At 44.5% G+C, this 22,772-nt stretch overlaps 1 pseudogene; it reads left to right on the top strand.

Annotated features, from left to right (window-relative positions):
• The first annotated feature begins 4,976 nt into the window (after positions 1-4,976).
• Positions 4,977-16,742, top strand: LOC101830961 (annotated as a pseudogene).
• The last annotated feature ends 6,030 nt before the right edge of the window (positions 16,743-22,772 follow it).

Here is a 22,772-nt window from a genome sequence, read left to right as displayed (position 1 = left end):
GTAACACAGACTCAGAAATACAAACATTGTATGCTCTCCCTCATTTGACGGCCCCAGCTCCAAATCTTCAGATGTGAGGACATAACCTAGGGTAGCTGCAGAAACAGGGAAAGTGGAGAGGGTCATGGCTGAGGTGCAGGTGTGGGGAGCAACACGATAAGAGAATAGAAGGGTACAAGTGGTCTGATGGGGAACATAGGGCAGACTGGGACCCTCTAGGTAGAGGGGGGGAGGGAGATAAATGCAGACGAAGGACTGAAGAGGAAAAGATAACAGTAAGGATGTCCAAAAACAGACATAAGGATCATATGTTAACTATCTGCTCTAAAAAGCTATAATATACGTAAGTCTGTATGAACACACACACACACACACACACACACACACACGCGCGCGCGCGCGCGCGCGCACGCGCCCACACACACACACACACTGAAATTATTTCATCTGGACTGACAATGTTCCCTCCAAGAGTCAAAGACCATCTAATAAAAACCCAACACCATGCATGAGAAACCTTCTTTTGAATTACTGTCCACGGTTGTCCAAGAGACTCCCAAAACATTACAGGCTATTACAATTGCCCCTTAGTTACCACCACCCTCCAAGGTAAAAAGTAAGTTTCTATTGCTGAAGGCACCATGTACTTCAGACACAGAGTCCAGGGGCCCCTGAGATGGAACTGGATTCGCTTTCATGGTACCACAAGGTGACATACAAACTTCCAAAGGAGGGAAGCAGCCAGCTAATGATGTCTATGAATCGCAACAACCACCAGCTTGGCGCAATAACCCTAATGGTTCAATAGTGGCATGTATGCATTGGTGGTAACCAACAGCTCTCTAATTGGGCTTAAGACCTGCTTAACAAGAACGAGTTTATCCCTGGGACTGGAGACCTAGCCCACTACCCAGACCAGTGAATTCATGGATCTATGACCTAAGCCACCACTTAAACCAGTATAATCCTTAGCTACATTCTTAAAGTATAGTCCTCACCCCTTCCTAAGGAAACTCCTATCACAGTCCATCACTGAGGAAAGTCGGGGCAGGGGCTTGAAGCAGGAATTGAGGCAGAGGCCATGGAGGAGTACAGGTTGTTTCGATGGCTACCTCAGTCGACTTTCTTACACGATCAACTGTAGGTAGAGTTTTTCTGTTGGGACCACTGATCAGCTCTGTTCTGCCAGCCACTCCCAAATAACCACACAGATATTTATTATTAATTAGAAATTCTCAACCAATAGCTTAGGATTGTTACTAACTAGCTTTACATCTTAAATTAACCCATATTTTTATCTATGTTCTACCATATTTCAGTATGGCACGGTCATATCCTGCTCCATCAGTCTCTTGCTCAAGACTCTGGAGACTCTGCCCTGAAAATCCTGCCTAAGCATTGGTCAGTCAACTCCTTATTAACCAATGAGAGTAGCTCATATTTACAGAGAAGGTGAGGGGTTAGAATGAGTTCACCAGACCCAAGATAAATTATAAATAGGTGTTTTATTCGGGAAGAACTCGCACAGGTAACAGTAAGTAACTGTTGCAGCTTTCCTGCTTGAAGGATGCAGACCCTGCCAGCAGCTCCTTTACCTTAAACATGTCACGTCCGCACCTGAAACCATGCCCAAAGGGTGTGGTCACTGTTACAGGTTCACAGGCAAGATTCCGCTACAACTTGTATCAAGGTTTAGGCTTGATACAAAAACTATATACAATCATAGCAAATATCAAGTATACTCTAGGGGAAGGAAAGAATAAACATGCACAAATTAAGACCTACAAGTAGTAAAGCAACATAGAGCAATAGACACACACTACATTACAGTACACATAAGATTGCTCCACAGCAATAAACTCAGGACCACATGCTCAGGGGTGGTGTCACCCACAGTGGCCTGGACCCACAATCAGTCACTAATCAAGAAATTCCCCCACAGACTTACCTACAGGCCAATCTGATGGAGGCATTTTCTCAATTGAGCTTTCCCTGCCTTTTGCATCTCAGGCTCGAGAAACAGGCATTTAAGGAGAGATTCCTCAGATACCGAGAGCAAAGTACTAGCAGATCTCTGACATAAAGTAAACCACACAGGAGGTATGTGGTTTGAAGAATGCCCCTCATAGGCCCATATATTTGAGTGCTTAGTCACCAAGAAGTGACATTATTTGAAAGGATTAGAAGGATTAGGAAGTGTGGTCTTATTGGGGGAAGTATGTCACTGGGGGGTGGTGAGTTTTGAGGTTCAAAAGCCTATGCCAGGCCAAGGTTCTCTCTCTCTCCCCCTTCCTTCTCTCTCCCTTCTCCCTTCTCTCTGCTCTATCTCCTCTCTCCTTCTCTCTCTCTCCTCTCCTCTCTCTTCTCTCTCTGTGCCTACAGAACCTGCCTATATGCTACCTTGCTCCCACCATGACAATGAGCTAAAACTCTGAAACTATAAGCAAGTCCCAGTTAAATGCTTGCTTTCATAAGAGTTGCCTTGGTCATGATGTCTCTTCACAGCAATAGAACAGTGGCTAAGGAAGGAACTGGCCTAAAGGATTCCTCTGTTTGGACAACTATATGCATTGCTGTGACCTGACCTCAGGCAAGCTCTCCTAGAAAAGAGAAAAGCAAAAAGGGAGGGCCAAGGATTCTGTGTATACACTCTGGCCAAAGGTCAGGTGACCCACCAAAATAAGCAAGCTAAGAGCAAAAGAACTGATGTTTGAGCTGTCAAAAAGAGGTTTAGGTTCAAGTCTAATCAAATTGATTACCTTCTTTTAAAATAAATGAAACTCCAAATTGCATTTACAACATCCAGGACCCATGAAAATGTGACTCATGTCCAGGAGAAAATAAAATTAGCAGGGGCTGGGGATGTGACTCATTTGGTAGAATGCTTCTCAGGAAAACAAAGGCCTGGTTTTGACTTCAACCCCCCACAAAAGCAAGCATGATGTTCTCTCCTCCCACCATGTGGGCCCAGGTTACTGAACTCAAGTTCTGCAGGAGCCTTTAGCCATCTTACTGGCCCACAATTATATTCCTTATTTAGAGACAGAGTCTGTACCGGAACTCCCTCTGTAGATCAGGCTGGCCTCAAACTCACAGAGATCCACCTGCCTCTGCCCCATCATGTTCCAGACACTGAACTGTGACATTCGTGTGGGGTGGGGATTCATGTTCCAGGGAGGAAAAAGTGACACAGGGTTATGTAACTTACCAGTCAAGGTTCTAACTGGAGAGCTGTGGTACTGTAAATCCAGGGCCCACCTGCCTGAGAGAGTTCTGCCCCTTCACTGCCTGCGTGTCCTCCTGAGCTGTGTGAGTGCTGCGCTGTGTCCATGTGCTCAGCACAAAGTCAGAGACACGGCAAGCCCTCAGCATTAAAGAGGCAGATAAATGGGGAAACTAACAAAAGCAATGCAAAGCTAGGAGTGGTGGCATACATTTTTTTAAAAAGATTTGTTTATTATGTATACAGTGTTCCATCTGCATGTCTGCCTGCAGGCCAGAAGAGGGCATCAGATCCCATTATAGATGGTTGTGAGCCTCCATGTGGTTGCTGGAAATCGAACTCAGAACCTCTGGAAGAGCAGCCAATGCTCTTAACCTCTGAGCCATCTCTCCAACCCAGTAGCAGACATCTTTAATCCCAGCAATCAAGAGGCAGTGGCAGGGGCTGGAGAGATGGCTCAGAGGTTAAGAGCACTGATTACTCTTCCAGAGGTCTTGAGTTCAATTCCCAGCAACCACATGGTGGCTGACAACCATCTACAATTCAATCTGGTGTATATGTAATAAATAAATAAATCTTTAAAAAAAAAAAAAGAGGCAGTGGCAGGCAGCTCTCTGAGTTTGAGGTCAGTCTGGTTCACATAGTGAGTTCTAGGACAGCCAGAGCTATGTAGAGATCATGTCTCAAGTAAATAATAAATACATAAATAAAATAGATGCAAATAAGCACTAAGAACCTAACCATATCAGAAACATGCATTTCAGGGCATTCCTGCAGGAAGACATGAAGTGAAGCAAAACCAAAAAGTCGAAAAAAAAAGCAAGGTAGAAAAGCTAGAGCTAGAACATGGAAGATTCAAGCTGCTGGAACAATGGGAATGATCCATGAAGAGACGTTGTCAGGGAATTAAGTCAAGAGAACAGTGGCGAAGAGAAAACAGTAGCATTCTGGCATTTCCCTCTCCTTTTAAAGATAGGCATGTGGGTGAGGGAGGAGTCACAGCTTTCTTACCCTTCCGCCCTCAGTGCCCAGCACAATGTCACACAAGGTAGACACTCAGGCTATAATTATTGAATGGATGAAAGAACGCTGGGCCCAGACAATAGGAAGACATGTAAAACTCCCTTTCAGGGACACCAAAGAAAGATGCCGGTGGGAGGGAGTTTTGAGTCATCGTCAGGAGGGATGGAGTCTGGGCTTAAATCTTTTGAATCTGGGCGTTCTTGGAAGTTCTGTGGTCACAGAATCTGCCAGAAGTGACACTAGGTCACCTCTAAGGTCAGGTCAGGATGCTGATGAAGCTTCCCCTGGTTGTCTTGGAGACCATTTACTCTCCACATTTTTCTTCCCAGAGCCCAGTCACCACCCAGGAAGGGACCCACAACACTGTATGGAGAGGACTTGCGAGTTTAGCTTTTGGGCATGTTGATCGGATGCTAAACAGAGCCCCATTAATCTATCATTGTACCACATGAGGCCTCCAGTGCAGACATGTCAACACTGCTGAGTTTACAAACTGACTCCATAATAAAATGGTTGTTGAATTATACCAACCATCAAGTGCCTGATTATGAAGAAATCAATAAGAACAGTATCTGCCACCCTCTAAAGATATTTCTTTTTCAGATTTCTTTTAATTAGGGTTCTATGGATTATACACAGAAAAGATTGTAAGGGATATGGAGAGATGCTGAGGCTTGGCCCATTTGGCAGGATTGGAGTTCTTGCAAAGAATTCCAGGAGGCCATTAGTGATGGGATTTGAAGGGTTCATGGAGAGAATCCGAGTCCTGGTATATAGGATCAGTGTCCCTGAAGAGAGCTCAAAAGAGGCTATTGGAGAAGAGGCAGCCTCAGGGTAAAAGAGATAAGCTCCAAGATAATCGGGATGCCTTCAAGGACAGCAGCAGGTACATGGTGAAGCAGCCTGGAGCCTATGAGACAAGTTGTGTGTGCTGTGGATGGCACAGTCAGACTAGAATATCATGAGTGAGTGCCAGATGTTGGACACTGAGTGTTTTACACTGGTTTACTTCAGTTTTACTTTGTTTTCATGTTTTAAAATCTTTTTTTGAGGCAGGGTTTCTCCATGTAGCACTGGCTGTCCTGGATCTCGTTTTGTAGACCAGGCTGGTCTTGAACTCGCAGAGACAGGCTTGCCTCCATCTCCCAAGTGCTGGAATTAATGTTGCATGCCACCATGCCCAGCTTCCAGTTTTGATCTGGTTGGATTGTAATTGCACCTGACTCTTCACTCTTGGAATTAGAAGTATGTCAATTTTCCAGGAAGCCCACAGATGAGAGGCTTCTCAGTCTGCTCTCCTGCCTAACCTCTTCCTGCCTAGCTACTGACCAGTCGACTCTTTATTAAACCAATGAGAGCAACACGTCTTCACAGTGTACAGAAGGAGTATTACACAATAAGTGTGTTTTTGCTAAAGTTAATCATTTTTTCCAAATGTAACAAAACACAAGAATTGTTGATAGCAGCTAATTTCACGTTTTAATATTTAAACATGATATCAAGGAACATGTGACTCAGCTAGAAAAGGAATGAATGCTTCCACAGATAAAGAAATGTAGCCCTCTCATTGGGGGCAAGGCTACTGCGTTTTGTTTGAATAAAGGTAATGTGCATCCTATGGCAGAGTTGTGAGTTTGCTATTGTCTTTACCCCTAGGTTAGTTAAGGAGGATTAAAAGGGGTGTGGAAAGGGCCACATTAGCTCTATTTTACTAGGCAGATATTGCAGAAATTCCCTTTTCCTGTATAGTCCACCACCTCTATCCCCATTAGGCAGAGTCTTATGTAGCCCAGGCTGGCCTCAAACTCACTGTATCCAGAGACGGCCTTGACCGAGTCCCATCTTAGCCTCCCAGGCACTGCTTGCGCACCGGGAAGGGTCACTGTGTAGCTCTGGACTGTGGAGGGGAGAGGTGATGCTACAGCAACTGTGCCTGAAATCAGGGTGTGTTTGGCGCTGCCGTGTGTCATGTGTTTTGTTTGGTTCACAGGTGACCTTGCCGGTATGAGATAGCCCTGCTTCAGTCTCACTAAATCCTGGACCAGGCTGTGTGGAACTCTGCCAAGGACTATACTGGGCAGACCGTGTCTTACAACAAGAGTGCACTGTCTTTTCTGCAGGTCATCTGACAGAGAGGCAGGTCAGACACCAGTAGACAGACACGTTCCAGGAGACAGACTTGTGTCCCATGCTCCTGTCTCCCTGCTGCACGAGTCGCAGGGACTAGGCTGACAGGTTCAGGGGACCAGATTTATACAAATTAAACAACCAGTGTCTGGGTTCTGTCTGGTCACACCTCAGACACCCACAGCTCTAAGCAGGCTGGCCTGGAACTCTGCCTCCCCAGGACTGGGATTAAAGGTGTGCGTGTTTTCACATTTCTATCGTGAGATGTGCACTAATGTTTTCTGCAGGTGGCCCTTGTGGAGGTCCAGGACGACTTTCAGGAGTTTTGTCTCTCCTGTGGTGTGCTCTGGGGATCAAACACAGGTCCCGGGGCTTGACGGCAAACACCTTTCCCCACCAAGTCACCCTTCCAGCTCTCTGGAGTCATTTCCACACACTTAGTAATGGTTTTCTTCTTTAATGACAGCTTTCAGACTTCTTTTGATAGTTTCCTGCCCCAGACGCAGAATCCATTGTTTTTCTAAAGAGCTCCGGATGAAGTATAAGAGGAGCTTGGCTCCACAGCCTGGCTTTATTACTCACAGAGGTCTGATTGGCACTTTTATTGCAGTGAAACTAGCTAGAAAAAGCTCTTTTTAAGTTTCATTTCATTGCCAGGCAGTGGTGGCACACGGGGGCAGACAGATCTCTGTGAGTTCAAGGCCAGACAAGCCTACAGAGTGAGTTTCAGGGCAGTCAGTGCTGTGAAGAGAAATCCTGTCTCAAAATAAATAAATAAATAAAAATCATTTTACTTGCCGGGCGTTCTGTAAAGAGAAGCTTTTTCCTTGTGAGAAACCTTCCCGCCAGCCTGGTTCTAGAGCCGCATGAGTCCCAAATAAACACACAGGAGGCTATATTCATTATGAAGCTGTTGGCCTTGCTTGTTTCTTACTGGCTAGCTCTGATTTAAGTAATTACCCCATAATTGTTAATCTAAGTATGTCTCTTACCAGAGAAATTTCCGGGCCTCCTACCCCATGGCATTACATCTCGAACTCTCTTGTGTTTCTCCTTCCCAGAGTCCTCCTGGACTCCTAGTCCCACCCATCTAGATTCCTGTTGGCTCAACAGTGCTTTAATGACATAAGACTTCCCCAACAGGGCGTTGGTGGCGCATGCCTCTAATCCCAGCACTCGGGAGGCAGAGGCAGGCGGATCTCTGTGAGTGCGAGGCTAGCCTGGTCTACAAGAGCGAGTTCCAGGACAGCCTCCAAAGCCTTAGAAAAACCCTGTCTTGAAAAAAAAAATGCTGGGGTTTATAAAATACAAAGAGAGGAATGATGGCTCAGGGGTTAAGAGTACTGAGTGCTTTTCCAGAGAACCCAGGCTGGACTCCCAGAACCCACGTGGCAGCTCACCTCCTCCTCTGACCTCCATGGACACCAGACATGAACATGATACACAGACACACACAACCTCAAAACACCCACAAACATAAAATAATAACTATGTCAAATTAAAAATCTGTCTTTACAGAGAAACCCTGTCTCGTAAAAACCAAAAAAAAAAAAAATCTGTTTTTAAGCTGGGCATGGTGGCGCACGCCTTTAATTCCAGCACTGGGGAGGCAGAGGTAGGCGGATCTCTGTGAGTTTGAGGCCGGTCTGGTCCACAGAGCAAATTCCAGGGCTACACAGAGAAGACCTGTGTCAAAAAAAAAAAAAACAATTAAATAAATGAATTAGTATTTAAAGACTAAAGCAAGATACCTTGCTGACATGACACAGATGCAGTTCACAGTGTTTGCCCAGCACGTATGGAGCCCCGGACTCAGTCCCTGACACCGTATGAAGTGGTTACAGTGACAAACACCTGTAAGCTGAGCAGCAGATGACAGCAGGCTAAGGTCACTTGTGTTTACATAGTGAATTAGAGGCCAGCCTGGACTATACAAGACTGTTTCACAAAGAACATAACTTTTGTTCAGATGCCAAAAGTAGTCTCAAGGTGCCCTTCTGGGAAAGGGCTAATAATCTCCATGAACCTGGAAGCAAGATATACTTTTTTTTTTTTTTTTTTTTTTTTTTTTTGGTTTTACGAGACAGGGTTTCTCTGTATTGTTTTGGAGGCTGTCAGTCCAGCCTGGCCTCAAACTCATGGAGATCCGCTTGCCTCTGCCTCCCAAGTGCTGGGATTAAAGACGTATGCCACCACCGCCCGGCAAGATATGCTTTTTTCTGGGTCCAATGTTCCCAGGTTTGTTCCAGATTTTTGTTTTTAGATTAACTCATTTGAAATTTCCCTGTATCCATTTAAATATTAATATTTTATTCAATTTTTGTTATAGTTTTTCTTTGTCATATAAATGCATATATATATATAGAGAGAGAGAGCATATATTCTTTTTAAAATTTTTTTCTTTCTTGTGGATACTAGGTCACAAAGTGAAATTTTGCTTGTTTCTTTGTTTTGGGGACAATGCAGTAAGCCCTGTACCCAGACTGACCTCAGGCTCACTATGTAGCCTCAAATCATAGCAATCCTACTGCCTCAGCCTCATGAACATTGTGATTGCAGTCATGGCCACCCACCACTCCTGGCTCTGGGGTGTGTTTCTTACTGTGGGCATGGCACAGGGCGCACAGTGACTGAGGAGCAGCCACCACTGCGCGCTAATGCCGAGTGTTCTGTTCCTCTGTCCCTCCTCACCACTGAAACAAGGGACCACAGAGCAGTAAGATGTCCCCAAGAACCCTATTCTAAAAATAAGTTATATAGGGCGGGAGAGACAGCTAAGAACTCTTGAAGGAAGAGAACACTCTGCCCCTTGAGATGACCCAGTCCCACATCTTCGGGCTCAAACCTGCTTTTAGCTCCAGCTTCACGGGAGCCAATGCCTTTGGCCTCCATGGGCTCCTGACTTCATTACATCCATCCACACACAGTCACCCACCTGCACATAATTAAAAATGATAAAAAAAATAGCCAGACACGATGGTACACACCCTCAGGGTAAGCACTTGGGAGACAGAGTCAGGTACTACTGCTGAGACCCTATCTCAAAAATCAATTAATAATTGCTTAATTAAAGTCTAACATAAAATAATCAGAGGGCAGTCAGACCTGTCTTGACCCTTACTTAGTTCCTTTGAATATGCTGGCTGTTGTGACTCAGTTTACTAAACCCTTCACTTTAGCTGGCTTAAACACAGTTGGAAACAAAACCATTCTCCACGTGTTCCTACTATAGCCTTACTTGCCTTTGACAGGCACCTCACGGTCTGCCTCTTCACACACTCATTGGACAACCCACGGCTGCTGCACCTGCCAGGCTGACTGTGTTCCTCAGTCACCACAGGCGAGAGAGGCTGGAGTAATGTCAAGGTTCATGTGTCTTCCTATCATGGGCAGGACTGTGAACCCGGGACATGTTAACCTTGGATGTGTAGCCCACTTTTAGCATCCCTAACATTCTTATATCAGAGAACATATTGTTTACTCTCTACTGTGGCCTCCATCGAGTAGCAAATACCCAGTGGTATCTTGTGTGTGGGAAGATTATGTCTGGTGTCTTCCTTGATTGCACTCTCCTTATTTTCCGAGACAGGTTCTCTCACTGAGCTTGTCATTTCAGGTAAACTGGCCAACTCACAAGCCCCAGGGACCCTTCTTTCTCCGCTCGTGAGCTTTGGGATGGTCCTGCTTACTGAGCAACTGTGAGAGCAGATGCCCAATACCCACATAAAACAAACATGTAGTTTTTTTTGTTTTTTGTTTTTTTTTGGTTTTCTGAGACAGGATTTCTCTGTGGCTTTGGAGGCTGTCCTGGAACTCACTTGGTAGTCCAGGCTGGTCTCGAACTCACAGAGATCTGCCTGCCTCTGCCTCCCGAGTGCTGGGATTAAAGGCGTGCGCCACCAATGCCCGGCCAAACATGTAGTTTTAACACGGGTGACACACTAGTCACGGAGGCCATCTAAGTTGTTCCTGGACACAAAGAGTGGAACCACTCAGAAAGACAGACGACCAAGCCTTCATGGGAAAAGCATACCTAAGGCTGAAAGTCTGCATAAATGGACTCTGGTTTAGGTGTACTTTAAAGACCCATAGGTCTTCCCCTCTCTCCTCTTGGTCATGATAAGATGTTCACCCTGTGCCAGCCCCCTATTTCTCCCCACAATGTTTTCAGGTATCAAGAGGCTACCGTCTCAGAAAGCCTGTGTTCTGGTTTCTGTCTGTCTCTGTCCCTCTAACGCTCCTTCAGTGTATGGCCATGTTTGCTGTACAAGTGTGAGGAGTGGAGTTTAGATGCCCAGAATCCAAGTAAAGAAAGAAAAAAACCATGAATGTGGTGAATGAACCTGCAATCCAAGAATGCCCACGGCAAGATGAAAGGCATGTAGGAGAGTCCTCTGCAGCTCATGGCCAGCTAGCCTGGTGCACACAGTGGTGAACAAAAGACGGCCTTAAACAAGTGGAAAGTGAGGCCAACATCTAAGATTGTCCTCTGACTTTCTCATGTATGTGTGGTGCCCACCCATACACAAACACACATGAACACACATGCAAAGAAATGTTCTCTTTGTTCTTTATCACATTTATTTTATATATTCTATGCCATTTAAATTTTCATGCAAATATTAATGCAAATATTCACTTTCATTTTCCTTTGATTTAGATTTCCTTTTTTGTTTGTTGTTTGAGATAAAAGTTCTCTATGTAACAGCCCTGACTGTCCTGGAACTCACAGAGATCCACCTGCCTCTACCTCCCAAGTGCCAGATTAAAGGCATGCACCACCACCACCCAGTTACAGATTTATTTTTAATCACATGTATGCATGGTGTCTGTGTGTGGGTATGTGCACATGCGTGCAGGTGTCCTGGGAGTCCAGAGGTGCTGGATCCCCTGAAGCTGGAGTTACAGGCAGCTGTGTGCTGGGAACCAAATTCAAGTCCTCTACAAGAGTGACATAAACTCTTAACTGCTGAGCCATCTCTCCAGACCTTCTCTTTATGTGAAAGATTTATTTTTATTGTGACAAAATGGCTTGGTTCTCTTCCAGAGAACCCAGGCAAGCATGTGGGTAACAGACATTTGTACCTATATACATAAAACTTTTAAAATAATTTCTTTTTTGAGATTATAATATAATTACATCATTTCCATCTTCCCTTTCCTTATGGCAAGCTTTCCCATATAACCCTTGCCCTAGTTATTTTCCAAATGTGACAAAACATCAGAGTTAGAGTCCACAATAATGGATCAAAGGCATATCGTCAGGAACAGCTGAGAGTGCACATCTTAATCCTCTGTTGAGGCCACACCTCTTCATCCTTCAAACTCTGTGTTCCTCTAGCTCTTAGAATCCTCCCACATCCTCTTTCACAATGATTCCTGAGCCTTAGGTGCCAAGTTGTTCTGTAGATGTTCCATTGGAACTAGGCTTCAGAATTCAGCATTGTGATTGGTTCTGTTTTTCTATAATGGCCTCCCTCTACTGCAATGAGAAGTTTCCTTGATAATGAATGAGGGCTATACTTATCGGTGGCTACATGGACAAATATTTAGAATGTAATCTTAGATATTATACTGGCTTAGTAAAGTGGAGGTTGAAAGTTCTCCTCCAAGACCCATGACTTCACTAGCCCTGGGTAGTTGACTACATTTTCAGTACTAGACAAACTTTCCTTCCTGTTGAATAGTCAGGGCCCATGAGAAATACAGCAGGTGATAGCTAGTGTTCAACAGGCTGACTACCCTATGAGTGATTCTCTAATGGAGAGCCTCACCTGGCAAGGCCGTGGAGTCACTGGTTGTGGAAACTAACTGCTCCTGTCTGTAATTTTTCTCATGAGTCACTTCTTTTCTTCCCTAAGAACTTCATTTCTTCCTAAGAATAGCTTTGGCTGTTTTCCCACTACTTGTGTGTTTAACTCATGAAAATGTTCCATCTACTGGGCACATATATTTGTGGACAGTCAGGAAGATGACTTTTCATTTGACTGTATAATTTTTTTTTTTGGTTTTTCGAGACAGGGTTTCTCTGTATTGTTTCGGAGGCTGTCCTGGAACTCGCTCTGTAGACTAGGCTGGCCTCGAACTCACGAGATCCGCCTGTCTCTGCCTACCGAGTGCTGGGATTAAAGGTGTGTGCCACCAATGCCTGGCTTGACTGTATAATTTTGATATATAGAATATACACTGGGACATGCTTCATAACTGGATCTATTTATTCCCCAAGGACTGTGGAAACTTAACAACCTGCCTTGTTCTTTTGCTCAGACTGCTGCACACAATTAGCTCATCTTCACCTCAAAGAAAGTTCAAACTAGACTAAAGGATTGTTTATATAGATCGTAAATTTGGAACTTTGTAGCTATGCTCAAGGTCAGAGCTGCTGATGTCCAACCAAGGTTACTAAGGAAAGCACGCCAGTTCTTTGCTTTGCCAGTCTGTTAACAAAAGACTGATCCTCAAAGTTTATCTCACTGTACCACCTGCCCCTGGTCACAGTCTCACTTCTGTAACCTTGGACCCCTGTGTTGCCATGGCAATGGCTTACCCTAAGAATGTGCTCCTGACCAATGAGAAGGTAACTCTTGTAATTTCTTTATCACTTCAAGGCTCCTGAAGAAGAGTTTTTAGAATAGAGGAAGAAGCTAGGAGGAATTAGAAGTAGGACAGGAGAATTAGGATAGAAACAGAATAATAAAGAAACTAATGTGTCACCATCTTACATTGATCAGAATAGCTAAGATTAAAAACACTGATGACAGCTTATGCTGGAGAGGATGTGGAGTAAGGGGAACACTCCTTCATTGCTGATGGGAGTGCACACTTGTACAGCTGCTGTGGAAGTCAGTATGGCAGTCTCTTAGAAAATTAGGAATCAACCCTACTTCAAGGCTCTACAATACCACTTTGGGCATATACCCAAAAGAGTCATATTCACACCAAGCAGAGCTTGGAAACAATCAAAGAATGGATACAGAAAATGTAGTACATTTACACAATGGAGTACTACTCAGTGGTAAGAAACAATGATATGCTAAAAGTTGCAGGCAAATGGGCAGAACTAGAAAAAAACATCCTGTGAGGTAACCCAGACCCAGAAAGACAAATATATAGTATGTACTCGCTCATAAGTGAATACCAGACATAAAGTAAAAGATACCTAGGCTACAACTCACAACCCCAAAGAAGCTAGAACCCTCTTCCAGAAACAGATGGATGCAGATTCAGAAATACACAACTAACCATTGGGTCAAGCTCCTGGAGTACAATTGAAGTAAAAGAGGAGAGATAATATGAACAAAGAAGTCAAGACCATGATGGGGAAACCTACAGAATCAGCTGACCTGAGCTATTGAGAGATCACTGACTCAGATCTGACAACTGGGGAACCTGCATAAGACCAAACTAGACTCCCTTCATATAGGTGACAATGGTGTGATTGGGACATATATGAGGCTGCTGGAAGTGGGTCCAAGATCTAACTCTAATGCACAAACTGACTTAGTGGAGCCCATTCTATATGGAGAGATGCCTTATTCAGCCCAGACATGGGGATGGGGTGCCTTGGTCCTGCCTCAGTTAAATGATGGGACAGACTTAGTAGACTTCCTAGGGGAGGCCTTACCTTCTTCAAGGAGCAGATGGGAAGTGGGGTGGGAGGGAAGTGGGGAGAGTGGGAGGAGAGGAGGGAGAGGAAACTGGGTTTGGAATGTAAAAAATAAATTAATTAAAAATACTTAAAAAGAAACTTACATGGAAAAGTACATAGCAGAGAGTTCGTCACCCCGAGATTTTTCTAAGTCACCTTCTTGCTGAAGCATCATGTCTAAACGCTGAGGGGGCATTGAAGGTGGTCTTCAAAGCCCCTGATATTACACAGGGCTTAAGTACAATTAAAAAGCTCTTGGTTATTGCCAAGGTATGTGTGCCACTGTGTACCCTTAGAGTTATATGTTATTGTGGTTCACAGATGTCAGATCTGGGCAGGATTGTTGGTTGCTTACTTACTTTGGAAGCTTGCATGGTGACTTCTAATACCATGAAAGATAGTCCTCAGAAAGGCAGCTTTGGGGCCAGTTCCAAAGCTCGGGATAGGCTGGGCTGTGTGACAGAAGCACATGGTGTCTTCAGCAATAGGGACTTACCTTTCATCTTTCAGGGGCAGCTAAGGGCAACAGCAACAACCGGAAATATTCTAGAGCCTCTTGGACAACCCTGACCAACAATTCAAAACAGGCTTCTCATGCCTGGTATTGGGGTTTTGTTGGGTAATTTTGGGCTCTTGGAGGGAACATTGTCAGGCCAGATGGGAAATTTTCATTTAAACTATATATGTGTGTTTATAAACTGACTTATGTAGGTTATAGTTATCTTATGTAGGTAGTTAATATGATTCCTTATGGCCTTTTCAGACATCTATACTGTTATTTTATCCTCCCTCTTGTATTTATCTCTTCCACCCCTCCCACCCCCAAACTTGGTAGTGGTCCCCTTTGCTTTCTTGGTTTCTGAAGTTATCTCAGGATGTGTACTCTCGTTTGAAGATTTGGAGCTAGGAGCCTCAGATGAAAGAGAATATGTGATCAACTTCTTTTACCCATGGTCGACTATACATGTTGTTTAATTTCTAAATATTTGGGGATTTCCTCAATATCTTTCAGTTATTAAATTCAGTTTTAGTTAAAATGTATCCAGAGAAAATGATTGCTGTTTTGCATATACACGAGAAGGCATGTTCTTCATTTATTCTATGTAATATTCTGTATATGTCAAATGACTGAAATGGTTAATATCAGTCAAGTCTATTGTAGCCTTCCTGGTTTGTTGAAAAAAGTATTATTTGCTAGCAAATGTGTGTGATATGTGGGGTGCTGGTGTGCACACGCCATGGTGTGTGGAGTCAGGACAGGTCTGGGGACTCATTTCTCACCTACCATCTTGTTTTGAGCCAGGGTCTCTCGTTGTTTGGGTTGTGCTGTGGATGTTGCACTGTGGACTCCACAGTAACAGGCCTGCATGCTTCTGAGCAAGTCTCCCTGCCTCCCATCTCACTGGAGGAACGGTAGGTTACACGTGCATGCCATCATGTCTAGCTGTTTTCTTTTTAAAACGTGGATGCCAGGGATCAAACCAGGGCACCAGGCTCCCACAGCAAGCGCTTGGACCCACATAGCTATCCCCACAGCTCCTTGTTTTGTAGTCTCCACTATAAGGATTCAGGCATTATACTGGCCTGCTCCTGTGGCTTGGCAGCATGCACTCAGGTCAGCCCAGGGTTCCATGATTGCGTAGTTTGCTTGTTTCTAACTAGCTCTTGTAACTTAGCTCATTCCTATTAATTTATGTTCTACCATGAGGCCATTTTTGTGTCCCACTCATTCCATGTCTGACTGATTCCTCCCATCTCTGCTTTTCTTCCCAGTGTCCTCATCCTCCATGCTTGGAAATTCAGCTTTTCTTTAAACCAGTAACAGTGACAAGTCTTCACAGTGCACAAAAACATTATTCCACAACATTTATATCATGAAATATTCTAGCTTTGAGAAGAATTGTTTGAGGAAGTTTTTGTAATGTTAGTGTTTCTGGCTCTTGCCAGGTGATCTCATTAGAATGACATGTCTTCAAACTCTATGTGACAATCCCTGGCGCACCATGGGATGCCCAGGAAAGACAGGGCCACCTGGAAATCCCACTACTTCCTTAAGATCGCCCAACTTCTGGATGACTACCCAAAATGCTGCATTGTGGGAGCCTCATATCTGGGGAACTGCAGACTTTGAGGACCTCACCGAAGTACCATCGCTTTATGTGAGGTCAATGTGCCATCCCAGAATACTGGTCTGGGGTCTGAGAAGACCTCTTTCTTCCAGGCTTTAGGCATTAACCCCTAAAATCTCCAGGTCCAGTATCACTGAAATTCTGAATGATGCTTAGCTAAGAAAAACTGGAGGCGAAGTAAGAGCCAGTGGAGCCACACTGCAGGACATGCTAACATCTCCCCTTTCTCCTTCGGGCTGATCATCCAGCAGCTGTTCGACAATGGCAGCAATTACAACCCTGAAGTGCTTGACTGACATCATGGAGCAGACTCTGCAATCTCACCTCCTAGAGAGTGTTCAAAACGTTGCCTTGGTGCACTATTATCAGTGGGTACAAGTAGGTCCTGGCGTTGTCTGTGGAGACTGAGTACACCTTCCCACTTGCTGAAAAGGGCAAGCTTGGCCTTCTTGGCTGATCCATCTGCATTTGTGAATGCTGCCCTGGTGGCTGCCACCACCGTTGCTGCTCCTGCTGCTGCAGCAGCCCCAGCCAAATCAGTTCTTTGACTAATCCCTTCAAAGAAACCAACTCCACCAGCTTAATTTGGAAAATAAAGGATTACTTCTCTTTCTCTCTCTCTCTCTCTCTCTCTCTCTCTCTCTCTCTCTCTCTCTCTCTCTCAAGAATTAGTGTTTCTGTGGTATACAGATTTACATCCTTATGCCTGCAACTATTATTTATTTTAATATGTCTTTCATTTTCCCAGTGAGCACACAAAACAATGTTTTATTATTCTACTTCCATACACACAGATCACTTTAGAGGCAGGTGCACATGTGTGCAGGTACTCGAGGAGCCTGGAAGAGAATGTCAGAGCCCCTGCAGGTGGAGTTACAGTTGCTTGGATCACTTGAGGTGGGTTCTGGAAACCCAACTCAGGTCTCCTGCAAGAGCACTGCATGCTCTTAAACACTGAGCCATCTTTCTAGCACTGGATTTTGTTTAACTAAGTATCTTCTGAGAAGTTTAGAAACAGAAAAGCATTTACTTCCTCCAGTACTTTAATCCTGATTTCATTTATTTCTCTACCAAGTATAATTTTCTTTTAGCCTAAAGTTTTTTTTTTTAATTCTCAATAGATCATATGTATTGGCAATGAAATTCTCTGGGCTTTGTTCCTTTGAAAATGTCTTAATTCCTCTCACTTTATACATGTGATGCATGTGTATCATCTTACTTGATATGTTTATAACACTGTTGGTTTCCGTTTCTAAGCTCTACACAAATGTCCCTCCCATCTAGTGATTCAATAAGCAAACTCAGACCTAGTTATATTTATATGGCTTCTAGCCTTGGGGCTGCATAGACATGAAAATATCCTGGAGTCTATACCTTGAACTTTACTTACCCCAGGAGAAAATGCCAAAGAAATCACTGTCATTCACTCCTCAGTCTGGCACTGGGTTGAGGGGGACAGGATAAGTGAACACTCACTTGGCAGAGTGGCATGAAAGGCAATTTGTGAGCCTGGTCCTGCTCAACAGCTGCACTAAAGACTCACGGATGGGGTGGGAGGTATGTGACATGGGTTTGGATGCTCATATTGGCCTGAGTCAGCAGGCCTGCTGGCGCCTGGTATTAGCAGCTTCTTTCTGGACACTCTCTTACCTCCTGCTGGATGGAAGTGACCCTACCAGGAACAGTGACTCCAGCCCCCAGCCCAATACTGCACCATTAACTCTGTACACCTTACTAACTCCATAGAAGGGGCCAGAAACATGTCTAGTTCCTTTCCTCTGGGACTCCTTTTGGTGAGGTTTGCTCCAAGTGTCCTGCTGCAAGGCATGTAGACTCATATGACATGTCCTTCCTGACACTGGTTCTGATTCTATAATTCAAAATTATGACTTTTTAAAATTATTTGGGAATCTTGCATTATGCACTCCTATTGAGTTCACCTCCCAGTCTTCCCATGTCCACCACCCCCTTCCCTGTGACCAAAAGAAAAGGGGAAAAAGTCTATTTATTGTCTATATACTCAGGAGCAGCATCAAATTCTTACTGACCAGCCCCACCCAAGGGAGAATGTGTCTTTCTCCATCTGTGTCAGAAGCTATCCACTGAGGAGAGCGGGGCAGTGTCTGGAGCAGGCCAGTTCTCCCTGCTCCAACGCCTGTGGTGTGGGGCTGGCTCTCCCCACACAGGCATCAAACCACCAGGTGTTGCCTTGTGGCCGTTGGCAACCAGCAGAAAGAACCAATTCTCACTGGAGGAGTAGGACCAGTTCTCCCACAAAGGACCTGGCAAGCTCTCCCATTAGGGGCTGAGCCAGGACATTCACATGGCTTTAGGCAGCAGCCCAGATCACAGACATCTACATGTGCTTCAGAGGTAACATAGGCCCCTGGCGGTATCAGAACCAACTCACTCCTCAGCTCCATGGCCTCAGGTGGCTACACAACATGCCACTTGCAACAGGATACCAGGCAGCAAAGCCCCAGGAAGTAAAGAGTGGTGAGTCACAATGTGATCCCAGGAAGAGAGGTCGCATGAAGCTGGCATCCTCGATTAGTAATTATGGGTTAATAATTAAGTCAGAACTAGGTAGCCAATAAGAAACAATAGAAAACAGCCAACAGCTTCATAATTAATTTAGCGTCCTTCGTGTTCTTTTGGGGCTGACGCGGCTCTGATGTTGGGTCTAAAAAAGGCTTGGATGCGAGGACCAGTGTAAGCTCCTAAGCCTGCTAGAGTTTGGCGACCTGTCTCTAACCTGTAACCTCCACGTGGGGGGTGACTCAGCCAGACCTGATGCAAGATTGCCCCCACCTAGCTACCTGCCTGCTTGGTGGAATACTATTGGCCCTTAACTCATGTCACCTTACCCTATCCTAAGATTCCCATCCCCTACCTCAGCCCTATATAAGTTCCTGCCTGTTGGAATAAATTGAGATCCTGCTTAGACAGACTCAGTGTTTTTTCTCCCTAGTAACTAATTGGGGGAGGGTCTGAGTCGTCAACACTCACCATCCCGCTCAGCCCCCCCCCCCCGCTCTACCTGCAGGGGGGACCCTGCACTCTGGGACCAGGCTGATGGGAATACTCATCACCAAGGCACCGGCAGCTGCACAGATGCACAGGGCCACATGGAGCTCAGGCTTCACTGAGGCCTGGGACAGCAACATGGACCAGACATGATTGGTACACACTCTCTGGTGGCATCGTGAACCACAGTGGTCCTACAAGGAGGCACAATCCAAAAAGTTAAACTTTGCTCATCTCAGCCCTTCATCATTGCCCAGAGCCAGAGGGAGCCCATGGCTGGGTGGCAGGTTTGGGGGCTGTCTACACCTGTCACCACCCCACTATCCCTACTGGGCTATGACATCATCCTCAGCCCTCTCACTTGTCACCACATCTCCAGCTCTCCCTCTCCATAGTGCACACACTGCCCTTCCTCTCCCCCCATCTTTCCATGGCATATTTGTTCACTGTAGTGGCACACACCTGCCTCAACCATGGGGCACAGGTGACACTCCTGTCTTCTGGCTACGTCAAAATGACTTCTGGTTTTTATCTGTGCCCTTATCACTGTCCACACAAATAATAAGTTTTTGCTGCATCAAATTAAAAATAGAAACACTTTGACCATATACCTAACCTATAAAGCATAAAATTATAGCCTTGCATGGTAGTGTATGTTTTATTCTATACTCTGGAGACAGAGGCAGGCAGATCTGAGTTCAAGTTCAAACTAGTCTACATATGGAGTTCCAGACAAAAATCCCACGAAACATTTTTAAATTTCTAGTTTTCTGATCTGACTTTTACAATCTGCGGTTCATGTAAGTTCTGAAAGCATTCACTTGCAGGCCCACAACTTACAGAACGGGACTCCTCACAATGACCTTTCCCTTCTCATTCCCTTCACTTGCTCTTAAAAATCCCTATTTTAATGCTTTTCCAACAACCTCCTCCTCTCATCATTTCTTCAGTTCCCAGACAGTCAGCTTTGATCACTGCTGTAGTCAATCCTCTACACCCCCCCCCCAGAACAGAACCAAAAGGCACCTAAAGTTCTCAGTAGCTACAAGAGGAACATCAGAGTCGGACCCCTCGGAACTCAAGACTCCAACCTTTTTTGAGGTGCTGGGGCTTAAGCCAGACACCCACCCATGCTAGGCAAGCACTCTACCACTGAGCTACACCCCAACACCTACTTTTTTTTTTTTTTTGGTTTTACGAGACAGGGTTTCTCTGTATCGTTTTGGAGGCTGTTGGTCCATCCACCCCAGCCTCGAACGCAGAGATCCGTCTGCCTCTGCCTCTGGAGTGCTGGGATTAAAGGCGTGCGCCACCATCGCCCGGCCCTACTTACCTTTTTAAAGGTTACAGAAGAAAAACAACAGAGTGATAGACATGGTGGCTAATACCTATGAATTCCTAGCACTTATGAGGCTGGGACAAAAGGATTTAATTCCTCCTGAGTTACAGAAGCTTTTCTCAAGAGAAAATCAGAACAATGTGATGAAAGGTATACCATTGGGTACAGCATGCACACTGCTGTGTGTCTCCTTTTATCTTTCAGGGAAATCAGCACCACTGGGTCATCAGCTGTATTGGTTCTCCTGGTTTTTGCCAATGACATGCATGCACAGGTGCTGGGACACACACAAACACACATGCCTGCCCAATGAACTTTGTGACAGGGTCTAACGCAGTTCAGGATGACCCTCAACTGATAAACCTGCCTCTACCTCCCAAGTCCTGGGATTACAAGTATGCCCCAGCATAACCATCTAAATGAACTTATCTCTTAAATATATAACACAAATACTTAAGACACAAATGGCTAAAACATAAAATACATGCACCAATCATATGCAAAATACATATAAAAGTCATTGAAATACCAGGGACTGAAGAGATAGATGGCTCTTCTTGCAGGGGACCTGCATGATTTACAAAGGTACTTCAGTTCTAGGGCCTCCAACAATCTCTTCTGACCTCCATGGACACCAGTCATGCACACAGGCATGTAAAAACCATGTAGTAGTATTGCCAGGCAGTGCTGGATTAAAGAATCTCAGCACTCAGGAAGTAGAGACAGGCTGATCTCTAGCCCCTGCATAGAAACAGCATAACTGTTTCAAAAACAAAGCTGTGAGCATTCAGTTCAAAGATAGTTTTCACAACCTGGAATGATGTTAAGATGGAAAGGTTAGCTGTAGGCAGCCAGATTAAATGGGATTGCTGTGAAGTAGCTCAGAGAATTCACCTAGTCCTCATAAAGACGATTCTGACTTTGGAACTCATCTACAGACCAGCCAGCATCCAGTATTGTTCATGTTTTGTTCACCAAACTCACATTTTCTGGTTATGTTGTCAAGACCTGTTTTCTTTTCCTAGAAACTTGTACTTATTACGGTACCACTTTACACATGTATTAATTTACCCTCCCCAAAAGTTTTACAGCTATTACTCTAAATTTTTAAAAATATTTTATGTATACAAATGTGTCACATGTATGTCTGTGTACTATACAAATCCTTTGGAAAAGCAGCAACTGCTATCAACTGTTGATTCTCCAGTATTCTTGATTCTTTGTGGACTCCAACACAGAACCAACAGCACACTTCAACACCTCAGAATCCATACCCCAAAAACATTCTGGTCATTAAACCCAGGCTAAAAAAAAAAAAAACCAGAGCAATCTGCTCAATCAAAATAGTTGGCATAGGCACTAACAAAAAGAAAACTATTCCATTCACTGGGTGTACCTCTGCCAGAATCTATGTGTATCTGCAATGCCAGCACTCAGAAGGCAGAGGCAGTTGGATCTCTAAGTTTGAGGCCAGCCTGGTCTATGTAGCAAGTTCTAGGATAGGTAGGACTAGATACAGATGTGACCTCAAAACAAGAAGTCCCAAACAACACAAAATGGGGGAAGATAACACATTTTTGAAACTGGCTAAGAATACTGAATAACGGATGAAATTTAGGGCTGCTGTCCCAGAACCAATACTTAGGTATCACAATAGTCACTTATTAAATATTTAAGCTTACTCATTATATATACCTATATCACAACTACATTAATCCTATTTACTGCATGCCCCTGTAGCACACACTTTACAAAAACAAAATCAGGGGCTGGAGACATGGCTCAGTTGTTAAGAGGACTCACTGCTCTTACCTGGGTTCAATTCCCAGCACCCACATGGCAGGTCACAACTGTAATCCTAGTTCCAAGGGACCCGATACCTTCACCCCAATGCATATAAAGGTTAAATTAAAAAAATAAAATCTGGGACCTAAAGCTGGCTTAGGAAAACACTTGCTTTTGAATTAACATGGTGGCTCACAAACAAAGATCCAGTGCCGTTCAACCCCTGCAGACCAAGCATGTGTAGACGCACAAACTCAGGCCATTCACTACCCTCATCTTTGTAGCTCAGAACCCATAGATTACAACTGGGACCTATCATAAATTTTTAAAGTAGTACCAACACCTAATTGGAATTGAGTCCAACTTGGTAATGGTATATATACTTAAAACTACCATGATTTCTATGATCATCTCAATGCAGGCAGATGCTTCTGTGACTGCCTTGTTTGTTCATGTTTTTCCTAATAATGC

This window comes from Mesocricetus auratus, unplaced genomic scaffold (assembly GCF_017639785.1).
Source record: "Mesocricetus auratus isolate SY011 unplaced genomic scaffold, BCM_Maur_2.0 Super-Scaffold_100008, whole genome shotgun sequence".
Classification (NCBI taxonomy): domain Eukaryota; kingdom Metazoa; phylum Chordata; class Mammalia; order Rodentia; family Cricetidae; genus Mesocricetus; species Mesocricetus auratus.
The sequence above is the reverse complement of the archived record's forward strand: the minus strand, read 5'-3'. Positions and strand labels throughout refer to the sequence as shown.